The sequence below is a fragment of the Microcaecilia unicolor genome, chromosome 11 (genome assembly GCF_901765095.1).
Source record: "Microcaecilia unicolor chromosome 11, aMicUni1.1, whole genome shotgun sequence".
Lineage (NCBI taxonomy): Eukaryota > Metazoa > Chordata > Amphibia > Gymnophiona > Siphonopidae > Microcaecilia > Microcaecilia unicolor.
The window spans coordinates 181,326,850-181,345,225 of record NC_044041.1 but is presented as its reverse complement, the minus strand read 5'-3'; the positions used below and the strand labels follow the sequence as shown (position 1 = coordinate 181,345,225).

The 18,376-nt window shown below is 44.1% G+C and overlaps 1 protein-coding gene and 1 pseudogene across 1 annotated transcript in view; both read left to right on the top strand.

Annotated features, from left to right (window-relative positions):
* LOC115479816 (serine/threonine-protein kinase PAK 4-like) overlaps nucleotides 1–18,376 on the top strand; it is a 309,742-nt gene that overhangs the window by 111,019 nt on the left and 180,347 nt on the right. The window lies entirely within an intron of this gene.
* LOC115479817 overlaps nucleotides 9,936–18,376 on the top strand; it is a 29,841-nt pseudogene continuing 21,400 nt past the window's right edge.

The window sequence follows — 18,376 nt, the reverse complement described above, 5'->3', positions numbered from 1 at the left end:
TTTCTCTGGAGTCTCTAATGAGAAACTTTGTCAAAAGCTTTCTGGTACATTACATCAACCGGCTCACCTTTATCGACATGTTTATTCACACCTTAAAAAAAAATGAAGCAAATTGGTGAGGCAAGACTTCCCTTGGCTGAATCCACGCTGCCTCTGTCCTATTAAACCATGTTTGTCTATGTGTTCTGTAATTTTATTCTTTCCACTATTTTTCCCCGGCACTGAAGTCAGGATTACTGGTTTGTAATTTCCCAGATCACCCCTGAAACCCTTTTTAAAAATTGGCATTACATTGGCCACCCTCCAATCTTCAGGTACTACATACGATTTTAAGGGCATGTTACAAATCACTAACTGGAGATCAGCAATTTCATGTTTTGAGTTCTTTCAGTACTCTCAGGTGTATGCTATCCGGTCCAGTTTGGCTCAGTATGAGGCATATTTTCAAAGCACTTTGGGAGGCTAAGTTCTATAGGTTTCTATGGAACTTTGGGAGGCTAAGTGCTTTGAAAATATGCCTCTATGTCTCCCAGGTTCATCAAGATTTCTTTCTGTTTCTCTGCACCATCACCCTTGAAAGCCATTTCTGGTACAGGTAGATCTTGTACATCTTCTTCCGTAAAAACTGAAGGAACGAATTCAGTCTTTTTCTATGGCCTTGTCCTCCCTGACGGCCCCTTTTGCTCCTTCATGATCTAACAGTCCCACAAATTCCCTCATAGGCTTTGTGTTTCTGAGGTACCTGAAAAAGTTGTTACTGTGAGTTTCTGTCTCTGTGGCAAGTTTCTCTTCATATTCTCTTTTATTCTTCTTTATCAATGCTTTGCATCTAACTTGCCAGCACTCATTTTGCTTCTTATTTTCTTCTTTCTGCTCCTTTTTCCATTCTTTGAAGGATGTTCTTTTTGGCTGTAGTAGCTTCTTTCAATTCTCCTTTTAACCATGCTGGCAGTTTGCTCTTCTTTCCATCTTTGTACATATGGTGGAATACATCTGGTCTGGGCTTCCAAGATGGTATTTTGAAACAATGTCTATGCCTGGTTTAATGTCCTAACCTTTGCAGCCACTCCTTTTATCTTCTTTTTTTAACCATTTTCCTCGTTTTACTATAGTACCTCTTTTGAAAATTAAATGCTGCTACAGTAGATTTCCTTTGTGACACTACTCCAGGTAGCTCAAATTTGCTCATGTTATGATCACTGTTTCTCAGTGAACCCAACACTTATCTCTCGTACTATGCCCTGCATTCCATGTTTGGACATTTGGAACATTCAGTGTAATAGCAACTGATTTGAATCAAGATGAGTTTGCGCCTGTTTGTGCCTTTATATTACGGTGCTTTTTGTAGTGTGTATGAATACATTTATTTTTGAAGATAAGCCTTTTTGGAGATATCTGTCTATGGATTAGAGAGTCCTTTTTATATGTGGATGCCTATTGAATATTTTCATGTTTTTGTCTGAACTATCTCAGACAGGAAAGTTAAAAGTAACGGATAAAATAAAAATTTGAGCTTTGAAGTGAGCCGCTTTCTATCTAGACTCACTGAAACTTAACCTCGGCTGTAGGGTCAGCCTATACTGAACTCTCTTTCGTCCCCCTTTTTGGTAAAGTATTTATATTAGTAGATCTTCTTTAGGCATCTGATATATATATACTAGCCATTGAGCCCGTTAAAACGGGCTAGTATGGGGTTTTGGCAAGGCCCCCCAGGCCCCCCGGAGTCGCCACCACCACCCCTGCAACCGGCCCGGGCCCTCTCTTTGGTATTGAACTACATTGGCAAAACGCAGGCAGCACGCAGATCAGCTGAGCTCCCGTCGGCCTTTCTTCTCTGCCTGTGTCCCGCCCTCGTGTGACGTAACGTCGGTGAGGGCGGGACACAGGCAGGGAAGAAAGGGCGGCGGGAGCTCAGCTGATCTGCGTGCTGTGTTTCGCCGATGTAAGTTCAGTACCGAAGAGAGTGCTCGGGCGGGGGAGCGGTAGCGGCAACCTCGGGGGGGGGGGGAGCGGTAGCGACGTCGGCGGCTTCGCGCAGTTTCCCTCTCTGTCCCGCCCCGTCATCACGTATTGACGCGGGGGCGGGACAGAGAGGGAAGTCTCTACTGCGCATTGCAAGTGAGTACGGTCACTCGCCATTTATATGTTTGATATATATATATATATTTATATATATATATATATTTATATATATATATATTTATATATATATATATATATATATATATATATATATATATATATATATATATATTTTTTTTTTTATTATTATTTTTGTGTGTGCGATTGACTGTGTTTGATAGTATATATTTTGCCTCTCCCCTAGGATTTTAGGATTTTGTTAGTGATTTATTTCTGCGTTCCACTAAGGCAGTAGTTCCCAAATCTAGTCCTGGAGGGAGGTACCCCAGCTAGTCAGGTTTTCAGGATACCGACAGTGAATATTCACGAGAGAGATTTCATGCACTGCCTCCACGGTGTGACAATCTCTCTCATGAATATTCATTGTGGGTATCCTGAAAACCTGACAGACTTGGGGGTACCTCCAGGACCACGTTTGGGAACCGCTGCACTAAGGACTAGATCTAAAATAGCCCCCCCCCCCCCCCCCCCCCCCCGGTCGGTTCCTGCACCAGTTGCTCCAAGAAGCAGTCATTTAATGTCTAAGAATTTTACCTCTATAGCACTGTCTGATGTAACATTTATCCAGTCAATATTGGGATAATTGAAATCCCAATATTGGAAAGATTGGTGTTTTCCCCTGAGGCAGCCATCTGATTGGCGAAACAGGGCTACCCTGTCGGGATTAAGCGGAGTGCAGGAATGGACTGTGATAGATACTGCATGGAAGAAAGAGAGTTACACTGAATCTACTATCCAAGCTAAGTAACGGCATTTAGCCGCATTTTTTTGCCTTCCTTTACAGTGATTTGAAAGGGCGTTATGTTTTGTAACATGAAAGAGTAGTATGTGGAGTTTTTTTTGAGACTAATGATTAAGAGGTCCCCTCTCTAAGGAGTTTCCTTTGTAAGAGGTGTGTCCGGTTTTCACTGAGGTCTTTTTTCTCCACTATCTTACATGTTTATATACTGTTTTCACCCTTCAAACACTGGCAAATTGTAGAATTTTTGGACTAAAGGTATTGATTGGATTCTACATATTCCATACACTTTAGTGATAATTGAAATCACCCATTATACTGTTGCCCAATTTGCCAGCATTCCTGATTTCTGTAAACATTTCTTTGTCTGTCTGTTGTTCTGGCCTGGCGGATGGTAAGATGGGAGAGTTAAACCTACGATTTCTCTTTAATCCTCAATCTTTAAATTGCCAAGCACAGATCAAAATAATGTTCAGTTACCCAAAGAAATGTCCTTTTCTCTCGGAGCTTCTCAGACAGTGCATGCAAATAGATCTTATACATATATTCATTGGGGAAATCCTGAAAACCCGACTGGGTTGCATCCTGTGAGGACCAAGGTTTCCCACCCCGTTCTAGAATCTGTGATTGCGCTCTTCCAGACTGGATGGTCATAGCTAAAATGCTAAGGGAGAGTTTGAGAGCACATGGAGTAAGTATAGAGGGGACTGTTGCTAAAAGTGGGGAGAGAGTAGGAAGCAGAGAGGTGACAGTGTGGCTGTGTTTGAGATGGAACAATCAATTAGCAGCTGGGGCTGTCTGGCAGGTTGCAGGTTTTGTAATCAGCTGGAATGTATAGCAAAAATGCAGTCACTTAGCTGCATCTGTTTGTCAGATTACGCAAGGAACCTGGGAACTGTTTAGGATATAATGAGTACAGGCTGACCAAGTTTCAATTACAGTGCCGAAACTGGCGCAGAATCACTTCTCTGTTCGGTTTTGGTTTTAACCAAAAGTGACCTTGTGGTCCAACAGTCCTTCCTAATAACATCTCCATGGACCATTTTAGACTCACTTGCCCTTTCCCTCTTTTCTTCTTCCCTTGTCCCTTCTATCCTATCTTCTTTGATTGTAAATGTATAACAACTGATCTGCAATAGCCTTATCATTACATTGTTATCCACTTTGAGCCTGCACACCTGTGGGATAAAGTGGGATATAAATGTGCTAAATAAATAATTACATTTGTCCTGTTTATCTCCTTTCCTCCCCCTCCCAACAGGAGTTGCCTGTCCCCCCTGCCCACCTGTAGGTGCCCCCCTCCCCCAATGAGCTTGTCTTATAATTCCTGGTGATCTAGGGGGTATAGTCGGGGCAGGAGTGATCTCCAGTCGCTTCTGCCCGTGCTAGCTGTGCTCTCAAAATAGCTACGCTAACATCTAGTGGCAGTCTCACTAGATTGCTGCAAGAGGTCATGACAGTCATTTTGAGGGTAGAGCCGACATGGGCAACGGCAACTGGGGATCACTCTTGCCCATCCCCTTTCGCCTCATCTACCCCCCCCCCCCCCCCCCCCCCGCATTCTTGCCCATCTCTACCTATTTATTTCGTTTATTTTCTCTGATAATACTCAACTTATTTTTCTTCATCGATACTATTTAATCAGAATTACTACGTAAGCCGCATTGAACCTGCTTTGAGCGGGAAAGCGCGGGGTACTAGTGTAATAAATGAATAAATCACTCCTGCTCTAAACAGAGTGTTCCAAATAAATGCTTTTGATACTGAAGTTTAACAGGAATTGTAAATCTGTAAATTTTGGGATGATACACTCCTTAGGAGTAGACTGGAGTGGAATGGTTAGGGCGGAGCTGCGATCCTGGGGAACTGGGTTCAATTCCCACTGCAGCTCCTTGTGACCCTGGGCAAGTCACTTAACCCTCCATTGTCTCAGGTACAAAAAAACCCACCTAAGTTTGTGAACCCACTTTGGGACAGAGAAAGTACCTGTATATAATGTGTACAGCGTTGCATATGCCTAGTAGTGCAATAGAAATGATCAGTAATAGTAGTAGAATTAGCCTTTCTGAGGAAATATGACATCAGCTGTCACTCCAAATGTGCAAAGTCAGCCATTGCAAAAGCACTGTGACTTTGTTTCAGTTTTCATTAGCTGAGGTCTGTGTGCGGAGGCTATTTTGCTTGGAGGTAAAAAAAAAATGTCTTTCATTATTTAAATGAAATATATTCTGACTTGGATACTATTTGGGTTATTCTAAAGAATTTCCAGGCTCTGTTGGGTATGATGAAGATGCAGCGTTATAATCAAATTTGTGACTTGCAGAAGTTAGGTTCTATGAGATAGGAACCTACTACTACTTAACATTTCTAGAGCGCTACTAGGGTTACATAGTAACATAGTAGATGACGGCAGAAAAAGACCTGCACGGTCCATCCAGTCTGCCCAACAAGATAACTCATATTTGCTGCTTTTTGTGTATACCCTACTTTGATTTGTACCTATGCTCTTCAGGGCACAGACCGTATAAGTCTGCCCCGCACTATCCTCACCTCCCCAGCCCTGCCTCCCAACCCCGGCTCTGGCACAGACCGTACAAATCTGTCCAGCACTATCCCCGCCTCCCAACCACCAGTCCCGCTTCCCACCACCGGCTCTGGCACAGACCGTCAGTGTTGCCAGGTGGAAAATTTTTTTCCCACCCAATCCAGCACAAAAACCGCCCAAAACCCGCCCAAACTCAAACCCCGCCCCTGACACCCCCGCCCCCGCCGTCATCAACCCCGCCTCCCCCGTCACCGGCCCCGCCTCCCCGTCACCGGCCCCGCCTCCCCCGTCATCGGCCCCGCCTCCTACGTCACTAACCCCGCCCATAACATCACTAACCCCGCCCAAAAACGTCACTAACCCCCCCCCCCCCCCCCCCGCGGCCAAAAAAGCCGCCCAAAAAACCGCCCTGAAGCCCAAAAAGCAGCCCAAAAAACCGCAACCCGCCATGGGCAAAAATTTGCCGCGGCGGGTCGCGGAAAACCGCCCACCTGGCAACACTGCAGACCGTACAAGTCTGCCCAGCCCTATTCCCGCCTCCCAACCACCAGCCCCGCCTCCCGATCTTGACTAAGCTCCTGAGGATCCATTCCTTCGGCACAGGATTCCTTTATGCTTATCCCACGCATGTTTGAATTCCGTTACCGTTTTCATTTACGCAGCGCTGTACAAATTAACAAATTAACCTGCAGTGATTATTTTCAAGTACAAGTACTACTCAGCTTATGGTGTTAGTAGGGAAATGATATGTATTGCCCTTGGTTGTAATTTTTTTCAGAGCATATAGTTCTCAAGTTCAGTAACATCAGTGTGGGTTTTTTTTTATTCTGTATTATGCATCAGGCTGGTATAATGTTTGCAGTGTAGACCGGTGTCTACACTCATTTTACCACATTTTAATAAGACTCAATATCATGCTTGTCCATCAGTTTTATAACTAAATACAAAAGAGGAAACATCTCAGTGCTACTTTCTCTTGTTAAAAAGCTAGTAATCATGGTTGCTTTTTTTCTTTGTTTTTTTAAATGTTCTCACAAAGTTCCTGTCTTGGAAGGTATTGAATTATCTTCATTAACTTGGGAACCTAAATGTGCCAGACTGACTTACTGAGAAGTCCTTGTTAAAATGGCTGTCCCAGTTGTCAGCTTGTGCTATTGCAGTTCCTGGGTTTAGCAGAGGGCTGCAGCCTGGAAGCGCCAACAATCCCCAGCTGGCCTCATTGGTACACTTTCACACAACCAATCTTTAGTTTTTGGTTTCGGTCAAACGATAAGTTTCGGATTAAGTTTCGGTTTCGGCTGAAACTGACCCCCCCCCCCCCCCTTTTGGTCAGCCTCTAATATTGAGATGCTAAAATCAAACTAGCAACTGGGGCTGCCTGGCAAGGTGCAAGTTTTCTAATTAAATAGAAGTCCTTTTGAAAACACAGCCACACATCTGTTTGGCAGGCTGCACAGAGGACCTAAGGGCAGATGTTGCTGGATATTTAGATTATTACCAAGTCCTGTATTTAGACATGGGAAGGGTGGGGGCTTCAGAGAGCTAGGTGGGGACACTTGTAAGCTCTTATAGCCAGGTTGGTGCAGTGAAGATTCTTCTGGATGGGAAGAAATCTTGCTGGTGGTGCACTCTGTGGCTGGCGGCTCTAGGTATCTTTATTGGTGCACAGGAGTGCACGAGTTGCAGGGTTGTTTCTTCTGCTATCATTATCCTGTTACTATGAGATGTCAAGGGAGGCAGCCTTCAGTCCCAGCAAACCCTGGTCCACTTGGGTTTTCAGGATATCCCTAACGAGCATGCATAAGAGAGAAGAGAGATTTCCATAAAACTGAAACAATGTGCATCTACCTCATGCATGTATCTGGAGAACCCAAGTAGATTGGTCTCAAGGTCTGGAGGATGCCTACCTCTGAGAGGGGCTAGTAACATTTGAACCCTATTCTTAAATTTGTCTTTACTACACTTAAGCATCTATGTGACATCTGGATGTCACAATCATTCTGTTCACCAGTCAGAACAAATTTATTTTTCCCAGTTCTGCTGTTTGCAGTTACCGAGCTTGTTAAACAGCTTGTGCTGTCTATGGACTTTGAGCAGCTTCATAATTTGAAATCCTCAGTGATGAAACTCCTAAAGTGGATTGTACTCCATCGCTTACCATTTTAACAAAAACACTTGGGACAAATGTGTGCAATAAAAGGAATGTACTGATTCACTTTTAAGCTATAGAGTTCTTCCTCTCTCAGAATAAAACCACTGCAGTTCAGACTTTTTTTTTTTTTTTTTTCACTCTGTAAAGATGCTGGTGTCATGTATTTGACCTGTGTGTATGATCTTCTCTACTGCAGGTATCACTGTTGCTGTCCTGGATGTGACTCTTGACCCTGCTCTGCCATCTGCAGGTACTGCTGTTTGGCTTTTGCTCTCTGCTCTCCCTACTGTGGGTGTCGCTGTTGCTGTCCCAGATGTGGCTCCTAGCTCTGTGCACTTCCTACTGCAGACGCCACCCACTGTCTTAGACGTGACTTTTGACCCTGCTCTGCCATCTGCAGGTGCTCCTGTTGGCTTTTGCTCTCTGCTCTCCCTCCTGTGGGTGTCGCTCTTGCTGTCCCAGATGTGGCTCCTAGCTCTGTGCACTTCCTACTGCAGACGCCACCCACTGTCTTAGACATGACTTATCATGGTTCTGTGGTTCCATAATGGCGGTGCTATGCACTGCCATACAGAAAACGTGGGTTCTACTTATGTATCAGGTCTTTTGACACTCAGGACAGGCAGGGCTAGGGATGGCAGTGCTCATGGCACCCCTGGGTTGGAAGAGTCATGATAATCATGAAATGGTGATACCCAGTAGCTGGATTAAGGACCCACGATTGTAGGATTCAGATGCTTGGCCCCTGGCCAAAAACTGTTATAACCTAAAGTAAACTGGGAGGGGATAAAAAATAGTACAAAAATCCCTGTTTAGTTGTGAACAAGGTACTAGAACCCCAGTCCTCAGTTCAGTTAAATTACTACTAATTTCCATCAGGACTGCGGAATCTGTACACCAAATCCTTGACTCCAACTGCATTATTTTTGTAATGTCCTACTTTGATTCTTACTAGTATTAGGCTTTAAATTATTTGTTCTGGATCTAACGTACTGGTAAATATTTACCAGTACTTTAGATCCAGGACAAATATATATCTTTTAAGTATAAAATGATAAATTTATCATATATGTGACCATCTCTGGGGAAAAGCTACCTAGGTCTCCAGGAACAAAAAAAGGAGGTTTTAATGAATTCTGCTAGAGCAAACAATTTGTAATACAACAGTCTAAATCCCATTTTTTTAAATCAGTTTCATCAAGAAACAAGTTATCAATAGAAATCAAACAAAATAAAACATGGAAAAGAAAATAAGATGATACCTTTGCCCTTCTTCGTCAGATCGGAAATAAGCAAATGTTGGTAGATGACAGTATATATAAGTGAAAATATAAGTGGGTTCCTAGCCCATTATAAACCATAAAGCTGTATGTCTCTGTTGATCACCCCACCCCTCACCTATCCACACCCATCCTGTTAGAATATCAATGATATGCTTTGATGTGCCCATGCATACCTCCGACCCACCCCCATCCTCCCACACTGTCAGACTGTCATAGTAATGCTTGAATGTTTTCACTTATATACACTGTCAGCTAGCACATTTGCTTATTTCCAGTCTGACGAAGAAGGGCAACCTTCGAAAGCTAATCAAGAAATGTATTAAGTTATGTCCAATAAAAAAGGTATCATCTTATTTTCTTTTCCATGTTTTATTTTGTTTGATTTCTATTGATAACCTTAAGAGTGGACTAACACGGCTACCACACTCCTCTAATCAAGAAACAAGAAAACATTTTATACAAAACAACAAGAATACACAATAGAAGAAATGTTTAAAAAAATTCAAGTCCACATCAATGGGAGGATTGACAAAATGTATTTTTTTCAGACTGCTTATGGACCCTATGACATTAAAAAACAGCCATTCTCAACATTTTGGATCTGAGACTTTAGTCACCTTTTCCCAAAGACTCACATATTACAATGTTGTAAGTTTTTATTTTGAAGCTGGAGTCTGAGTTGGTAAATTTTGGTGATTCTGCTAAATTTGCTTCCGACTCCAACTCCACAGCTTTGATTTCTAAATCGCTACTAGATATGCACAGCACTGTACACAAAACAGGTATGAGACAAACCCTTCTCAACAGCGCTTACAATCTATTCAAGACATCAAATAAAGGATTGGGGAGTTGTCTATTGTGGGAATGATTAAAACAGACATGGGTACTTAACAGGTGAACAGAGGTTTAGAATTGAGAGCAGTCTCAAAAAGCTGGCCTGAAAAACTGCAAGGTATATTGTTTTCCGTTCTTCCTTTTGTAAGTATCATAGTGTGCTTTCCTCTGTGCTTCACCTCTCGTGAATATTTCACCTGTCTTGGATGGGACTCAGCCTCTCTTTTCCTCCCCCTGCAGGTTTCTGCCGCTGTCAACATGTTTAGTAAAAAGAAGAAACGTGTTGAGATTTCAGCGCCTTCGAACTTCGAGCACCGTGTCCACACGGGCTATGACGAAGAGGAACAGAAGTTTACGGGGTTGCCGCGACAATGGCAAAGCCTCATCGAGGAGTCGGCCAAACGGCCCAAGCCGCTGGTGGACCCGGTGTGCATCACGACCATCCAGCAGGGACAGAAGGTTTGTTACTGCAACACTTTCTTTATGCTTTGTGATCAAATTAATTCATGAATTGTAGCTGTGGTAGAATGACACAAATCGTTCACTTTTAACTATAACGTGTAAAATAAGACTGTGACTGCACCTTTCACCGTAATCGGACGTTGAGGCAAGTTACGGTTCTTGAACTTCATGTGTATATTTAGCCGGTTCCACCAGGATCTGTTCAACAGTTTGCAAAAACATGTTTAAAAAAAAAATCCCATAGCGGCATTTGTCACGTGTGAAAATGTAAATGTGGAGGGTCATAGTGTACCAAAAATGTATAATAGACTGGTTGGGATTTTGAAATATCCCTAATGAATATGCATCTCAACACCAATGAGTATCCTAATTACAATGTAGTTACACATAAATAATATTACACTACTGGTAACCACTATACTCTCTTAAATTTGTATTCAAAAATGCTTTATTAAACACTGCTATAATCCTTCTTTGCATACTATGCATCCCTTTGTAAAACCCACTTATCTCCCCACTGCTCCCAAATTCCATTCATACCACGCTCACACACTATCTAAACAGAGCCACAGGTCAGGATATTACTATTCAGATGTTACTGTTCAAAACATGCATATAAGTATTTTCAAACTCTTCTTCAAACTTAACCTGTGTTAACATAGAAGCTATGCACAGAAAGCTATAAGGATGGTCATATTTCCCATAAGCAGTCCCATCTTTATTACTTAAACGATGTCATTCAGTTGTAGATCCAGTGCTCAAAATCATTGATAGAAATGTTCATTCAACGTTCTGAGCTGTACTCGGCGATACAATTTGCCATAGCGTCACAAATTTTTGCTTCTTGCATCTCGTAAAACGAGGAGTTGCAGATCCGAACTGCGTCGTCAAATAAAACTTACGAGCGGGCCCTCTTCCTTGCCTTCGCTGTGCTTGAGCTCAACGTCCTCATACAGACAGTGTCAGCACCCAAACTGTTTAGATAGTGTGTGAGCGTGGTATGAATGGAATTTGGGAGCAGTGGGGGAGGCAAGTGGGTTTTACAAAGGGATGCATATTATGTAAAGCAGGATTGTAGCAGAGTTTAATAAAGCATTTTTGAATAAAAATTTTAGAGAGCATAGTGGTTGCTAGTAGTGTAATAATGAATATGCATGAGATCTGTATGCTGCTTATTATGGTTTCAGGTGCTGAATGCAGCCACTTTATTCTGTCGGAGATAGCTGCTTTATCTGCTTTTTTAAAATATCTTCACCCAGATAGGGACCCTATTTTACACTGAATCCCATTTTTCATTAGGAACAGCATTAATAGCTGGTTCCAGCCTGTGGCATATTAATTTATCATATGCTTTCTTTTCATAGAAAATAGGGCAGATTTTAATATTTTTTACTTTTCATTTTGTACAGTTTTTGCTATTCATGTAAAGATAGACCCCCTTCCCCCAACATCAAACTTGGGGGGGGAGGTAAAAAGAAAAGCCTCCTGCTTATTCCATCCGTGGTTTCAAAGGGAGCACAGGTGACACCAGTCACTCCTCCACCGTTACCTTAATCCAAAAGGGTGCCAGCCTCAGGTCAGCTGGGGCAGGGCAAGAGCCACCTTTGGATCCATGGATAGGGGCGAAAGGAGCCTTTTATACCCATTTATATTAATTATTGATTGCAGTCAGTTGGGGGAGAGGAGGACTGGTCTATGACCTTGTTTTACCACACACTGTCGGAAAATACCATACACGAAAAGAAAACAGCAAAACCGTAATGAAAAAGAGACACAAAGCTCCCCCACCAGCAAAATGATAAATTCTGCTGCAAGTCCCAATATACCAAATATTTTTGATTCAGCAATCAGATACTTACAAGACACTAGTGGGGGAATTCTGTATTTGGCGCAGAAAAGCGTTCTATTGGAAGGCGTGTCGTGAAGGGGCATAATCGAACGGGGCGCCCACGTTTTCCTGAGGGCGTCCTCGCGAAGGGGCGGGGAAACCCGTGTTATCGAAACAAGATGGGTTTCCATCTTTTGTTTCGATAATATGGTTGGGACGCCCAAATCTCAACATTTAGGTCGACCTTAGAGATGTTCATCCCCGGTTTTTGGCGATAATGGAAACCGAGGACTCCCATCTCAAAAACGACCAATTTCAACTCATTTGGTCGTAGGAGGAGCCAGCATTTGTAGTGCACTGGTCACCCTGACATGCCAGGACACCAACCGGGCACCCTAGGGAGCACTGCAGTGGACTAACTGATGCACTAAGTGAATGAAAAAAGCCCTTTCCTTACCGATCCCTTAGCGATTCGGAAAGGAATGGGCATGCATGAAGGAAATCGTATGCAAATGAGCTGCTCGCTGTTAGCTCATTTGCATACAATTTCCTTCCTAAGGAGGGGAAGCCAGTGCAGAGCAGCCAAAGACTTCTTCATATATGCAGACAAGCTGCGTGTATAACAACTGTCTACAACCTTAAATAAATTGCCATCTACAACCTTAGAAAATACAAGTCCAGGTGAAAACGTCCAAGTGCTCATCAGGGACATCTTTTTTTTTTTTTTTTTTATTAAGAGTATGGGTGAAGGACGTCCTTTGCTATGCCTCAGTCCCTGTGACGGCAGTTGAGGACGTCCAAAATGTGTATGCTTCTGTGAGAAGGACGTCCATGCCTTTGTTATGCCTCCGACACCCTCTTTATTTATTTGGATTTTGGATCACAAGTAGCAGCAGTGGGATTTGAACCAGCCACGTCTGGATTGCAGGACCAGTGCTCTAACCACTAGGCCACTCCTCCACTCCTCTCCACTCCCTTGAAATTTGGCCGTCCCTGTGGGGTGGGGGGCAGTTCAGGACGTCCAAAATGTTTGAAAGAAGGACATCCATGCCTTCGCTATGTCTCTACTGACACACACATACCTCTCCCCCCCCCCCCCAGGGACCTGCATACTGCTGCGATAGACCTGAGTATGACATTTCAGGCTGGCAAAAAAAGTTTGTTGTTTTTTTTTTCAGGGTGGGAGGTGGTTTGTGACCACTGGGGGAGTCGGGAGGTCATCCCTGATTCCCTCCGGTAGTCATCTGGTCAGTTCCGGCACCTTTTTGAGGCTTGGTCGTAAGAAAAAATGGACCAAGTAAAGTCACCCAAGTGCTCGTCAGGGATGCCCTTCTTTTTTCCACTATCGCTGGAGGATGCTCATCTGTTAGGCACGCCCCAGTCCCACCTTCGCTATGCCTCCGACACGCCCCCGGGAACTTTCTCTTTCGAAAATAAGCCTGTAAGTGTTCTTCGTGTAGATATGCAAAGGGGGTGTGGCCATGGGAGGGGCATGGACAGGTCAGAGGCGTTCCCTTAAAATGCGCGCAGTGTGTTAGAATGGTGCGGATCGACGCCCAACTTTGTGCATCAGGATTTACACCTTATTTCAGTTGGGCGCAGATCCTGGTGCTACGCTCTATTCTATAAAGGACGCCAATTAAGTATGTATGTAAAAAAAAAAAAAGGGGTGAAAAACAGAGAGGCTATTTAGATCCACACCAGAAGTAAATGCAAAGTCAAAAGCAGGTCTAAAAGTAGTCCAGAATAAGCATCTTTATTAAAAGTCACCCAACGTGGTCCATGTTTTGCCCACACATGGGCTGCTTCAGGGATACAATACTATAAATATGGTTTATTAGTATTTATAGTACCTGAAGCAGCCCATGTGTGGGTGAAACATGGACCACGTCGGGTGACTTTTAATAAAGACACTTATTCTGGACAACTTTTAGACCCACTTTGTCCTTTGTATGTTAAAAGAAATACAAATAGGGAAAGGGGACATGCAGAAGTGGTGAGGGCAGGAAGGAGGTACAAGAGCACAGGATCAGATAGGGGTAGGGATCCTGCCTGTCCTCTCTGCCATTTGAATCCCTTAGGCCCAGATGCACAAAACCTAACGAGCCCACAACTTGCGTTTTAAACTGGTTCCAGCAAGTTTAAAACGCAAGTAGTTCACCCCGGGCATGCACTAAGGGCATTTTCCCTGCCACGGTAGCAGGCAACGAAAACGGAATGCAAATGATTGAAAAGCTATTATAATGAGCTGCACTACCGTTGCAGCCCATTATAATCAGATGCACTATCGTTTTTCCGATTCCCTTACCGTATGAACCCTAACGAGATGTCTGACCTCTTGTTAGGGCTCCTGTGAGGGAATCGGAAAGGAAAAGGGCCCCCAAAAAAGGTAAAAAAAAAAGCAAAAAAAAAAAAAAGCAGGGAGCGCATGTGAGGGGCGTCCTTTAAGGACGTACTCTCCCTGCGTTTCTGAGAGACGTCTTTTTTTTCGCATTTTTTTTTTTTTTAGCTCTGCCGGCGCTGGTGTTTTTTCCCCCCTTCTATTTTGTCTTCGCCGCCCCTCCACAGCAAAACTTTTATGTTTTCCTGGTTGCCGGAGAATCGGGACGTCCCTTTAGATTAGGCTCCTCTTCCTGGTCTCTTCAGCCAATCAGAGCGCGTTTCGCTGACAACAGCCAGCTAAGCCCGCTTTGATTGGCTGAAGAGACCAGGAAGAGGAGCCTAATCTAAAGGGACGTCCCGATTCTCCGACTCAGGTACCGAAGGACTAGAGAATGCAAGTGAGCTACAACGAGTAGCTCATTTGCATTCCCTATCGTTGATGCATTCCCGTTCCCTACCGATTCGCTATGGAATCGGTAGGGAACCGGAATTACCAATGTCTTTAATGCATCTGGGCCTCAGTCCTTTATCCCAGATTCTGAAACATCACTTCTCTCCTTCCGTTTTTTTTTGCCCAGTCTTCTCTCTGTCCAATCCTTCCTCTTCTCTCTCTGTTCCTCTGATCACATTTCTGTGTGGATACTTGATCTCTTGTTGAAACTCCTCCCCTCAAAAAAACAAACAAACAGTTATACAGAGATATATATATATATATATATCCCCATGAATAAGAATGAAATTGAAATGTGGCCCCTTGAACAAGACGCTTGGACAGCTCTAGTATATCACATTATAGGGTTTCTGAGCACATTTAAACAATTGTCCTTGAATCCTCACCAAAAAGATGAGACATGCAGTGGCCGTGAGCACTCCAAGGTGCTGTGTGAATAGAAGGTTCATCCACAGTGCAGATGTTCTTGTTATCTGAATTTCCTGAGGCTAAAGCTCAGACAGAAAATGACTGAGTTGTGCAGAAAGTTTGTCCTGGATTCCACCGTGCGCCTGGAGGCGGAGTGAAAAGGGATGTGGGGGAGCCATCTGCTGCCTTGGACAGTTAATGCTGAGGTATGTGAGCAGAGACACGGCCAGTGAGGCGGCGACTGGCTCTGCTCTGTGCTCAACTACCACTTGCATGGAAAGTAATGTCATGTTTGATTCCAAAGCTCAATCTCCCCCTATTGCAATTACAGAGGGCACGAGCCATGTTTCTTACAAGTATATTTATTTTGTTCCTCCTCCTCAGTTTTAATTGCAGGGAGTGTCCTCTCTGTGGTTTGGGGTAAATGTTAGTAGCTGAATTTGGTACAGAGACGTTTGGAGGGGCGTGTGTAGTGGTAGGAAATGCGGGCGATGTTTGGAGGGCCGTGTGTAGGGGAAGGGAAAGTTGTGTGTAGAAAGAAGAGCCAGTGTGTGTCAGATAAGCATTCTTACCCGAGTGATATTGGGCTCTTAAACAAGTGACTTTAGGGTAATACAGAAAGCTGCCTGTTGAGCCACTGAGCACGTGGCTTCTAATGCAGATTTCTGGCAAAAAGTTACTGCCCAGATGCAGGAATGAGAACATTCAAATTACTGCCATGTTACAAAGTGCAGGCTTGTCAGAATAAATAGTAATGTGCAGCTCATTGCTAAAGTGTCCCCCCTTCCTGTCAGGTCATGAGCGGTGATTGCCTGCCTACTTGCTGGCAGGAATGTAGGGTTAAAAAAAAATTAATAATAATGCAATATGACAGGTCATCCTCCAACCCCACTCCCCCCCCCCCCCCCCCAACAAATATTCCTGGTGTTCAGTGGATCCCTCCCACCTCTGTTCCTCCTGACCTCCCCCTCCCCTCAATCAAATAGTCCTGTGTCTAGTGGACCCCCACCCCCTCGATTGTCCAAAAAAATAGTCCTGATGTCTAGTGGCAACCCCAACTCCCCTCTCCCCACAGTTCCATTATATGGTAGTCTCCTCACCCAACAACTAAATAAAGGGGAAATTCTCATATTTGGCAGATGGACCTTGGAGAAATACATCTCTGACTCCTGCCTCCTCTTCAGGTTGCACTGGGGGAGTTGGGGGGGGGGAGGGTGCCAGAGGGAATCACAGGGGTTTGATGGTACCATTAGACACCAAGGCTATTTTTTCTATATATGTTTTTTTTTTTTTTTTGGGGGGGGGGGGGTAGGATGAATTAAGAGAGTCATTTTGTGTGTGTGTGGGGGGGTGGAATTGAGGACTGTTGGGTTTTCTACCCCTGTGCAACTACTGCAGGAAGGTGAGCTAACTCTTCTACCCCTCCTCAGACCTGGCATTCAGGTTCCCACGTTGTCCTTGCCTTAAAATGTCTGCATCAAGGTAGCAGAACTAATAGCCTTGTTATTTTAATATGCTGTTCGCTGATGTCTACCACTCAAATTAACCTCTTGAGCTGAACCCCTTTCTGTATCATATGCCCAGTAACTGCATGCTTCTGCCTACGTTTTCTGCATCAGCCTCTTTGTATAATGGAAGGGGGTGTGGTGTATGTGCATTAGTGCGTATATGAGGGGAGAGAAACAATGGTACCGTGTTTCCCCGAAAATAAGACAGTGTCTTATATTAATTTTTGCTCCCAAAGATGCACTAGGTCTTATTTTCAGGGGATGTCTTATTCGGGAGTAGTAGGGGGACTGTGGCGGTCGGGAACAGTATTGAAGTGGGGGGCGGTATCCTGCAGGAGTAGGCAGTGGCTCACCTATCTGCCCACAGTGACTGCAGGACTCAAGCAGAGCAGAGCCACCCTGGCCGGGCTGGGAATGGAGGAGGGGTATGCACTAGGGAAGGTAATGGGATGTGGGGCCAGGCTGCTCTGTCTGGGGGTCTTGGGAGGTTGTGAGAGGGCTTAGGGCGCAGGATCATCCCTACCATATTACAAACGTTTAAAAAAAATTCTACGGTAGCTCCGTTCCCCATTGGTGGCGCTTTATGCGCTCCTCCTGTACATTCGCAACACTTTCCATCCTTCTAGTCTGACTTAGCCCTTGAGCGATGGAGCAGCGCCGAAAGGGCTCGGTTACTCATATTCTTTTCTTTTAATATTTCTGCAAGGGAGATGTTTCTTTTCTTTCCGGGCTCACTTACCGGTAGTTGATCTTCACAAAAGCGTGAAGGAGGATGGTAGGAGTCCACTGGATGATAGATTTTCCACCTCAGTCTTGTTTCTTGCATTTCTTTAATGTTATTTCGTCTTTGGGTTGCAGCGAAAAAAATTAAGGTTTCTGTGTCCATGTCCCTTCATGGCCAAACAAAATCTTTGCTAGGTCTTACTTTCAGGGGAGGCCTTATATTTAGCAATTCAGCAAAACCTCTACTAGGTCTTATTTTCGGGGAAACAGGGTATGTATATTGTGCAGAACAAACATTTGTGATTATGAGATAAGGCACCAGTAACATGACAGGACGGGAGCAAGAGGAATGCCTGGCCGCATAGGACAACACATAAAAGCAAGTGCAAGGTCTTTGGTGAGGTCACATCTCATAAAACTTTGCTTCTCAACCCTCTCCTGGAGACACACCCTGGCAAGCAAGTTTTCAGGATCACCATTCTGCAACAGATTTGCATATAATGGATCTCTGAAGTATGCAAATGTATTTCACCTGCCTGGCTAGGTGTGCCTTCAGGAGAGGGTAGAGAACCGAGAGAGGGACAGAAATCTAACTTGTCCTCCCTGCAAGTAGTCTCTCCATCCCTATCCCTGGCCCACCCAACCCAGCCCTGCCCCGCCACACTGCATCACACCGCACCCTGCTGCACAGTCACCTTGACCTCCCCTCCCAAGAAAGTCAGATTCTATAAGCAGTGAAAATACTGGTAAAAGTAACATAAGTGCATTTTCTTCCGTACTCTGCTAAATACAAAATTTTTAAAAAGATGTACATTTTCAAAAAAGCAGCAGCACGTCCCCCTTTCCTCTCCATCCCCTTCTATCTCATATGCGCTTCCTCCTTTTCTCTTCCCCCCCTTGCCAATCTTTTTTTCTAGCC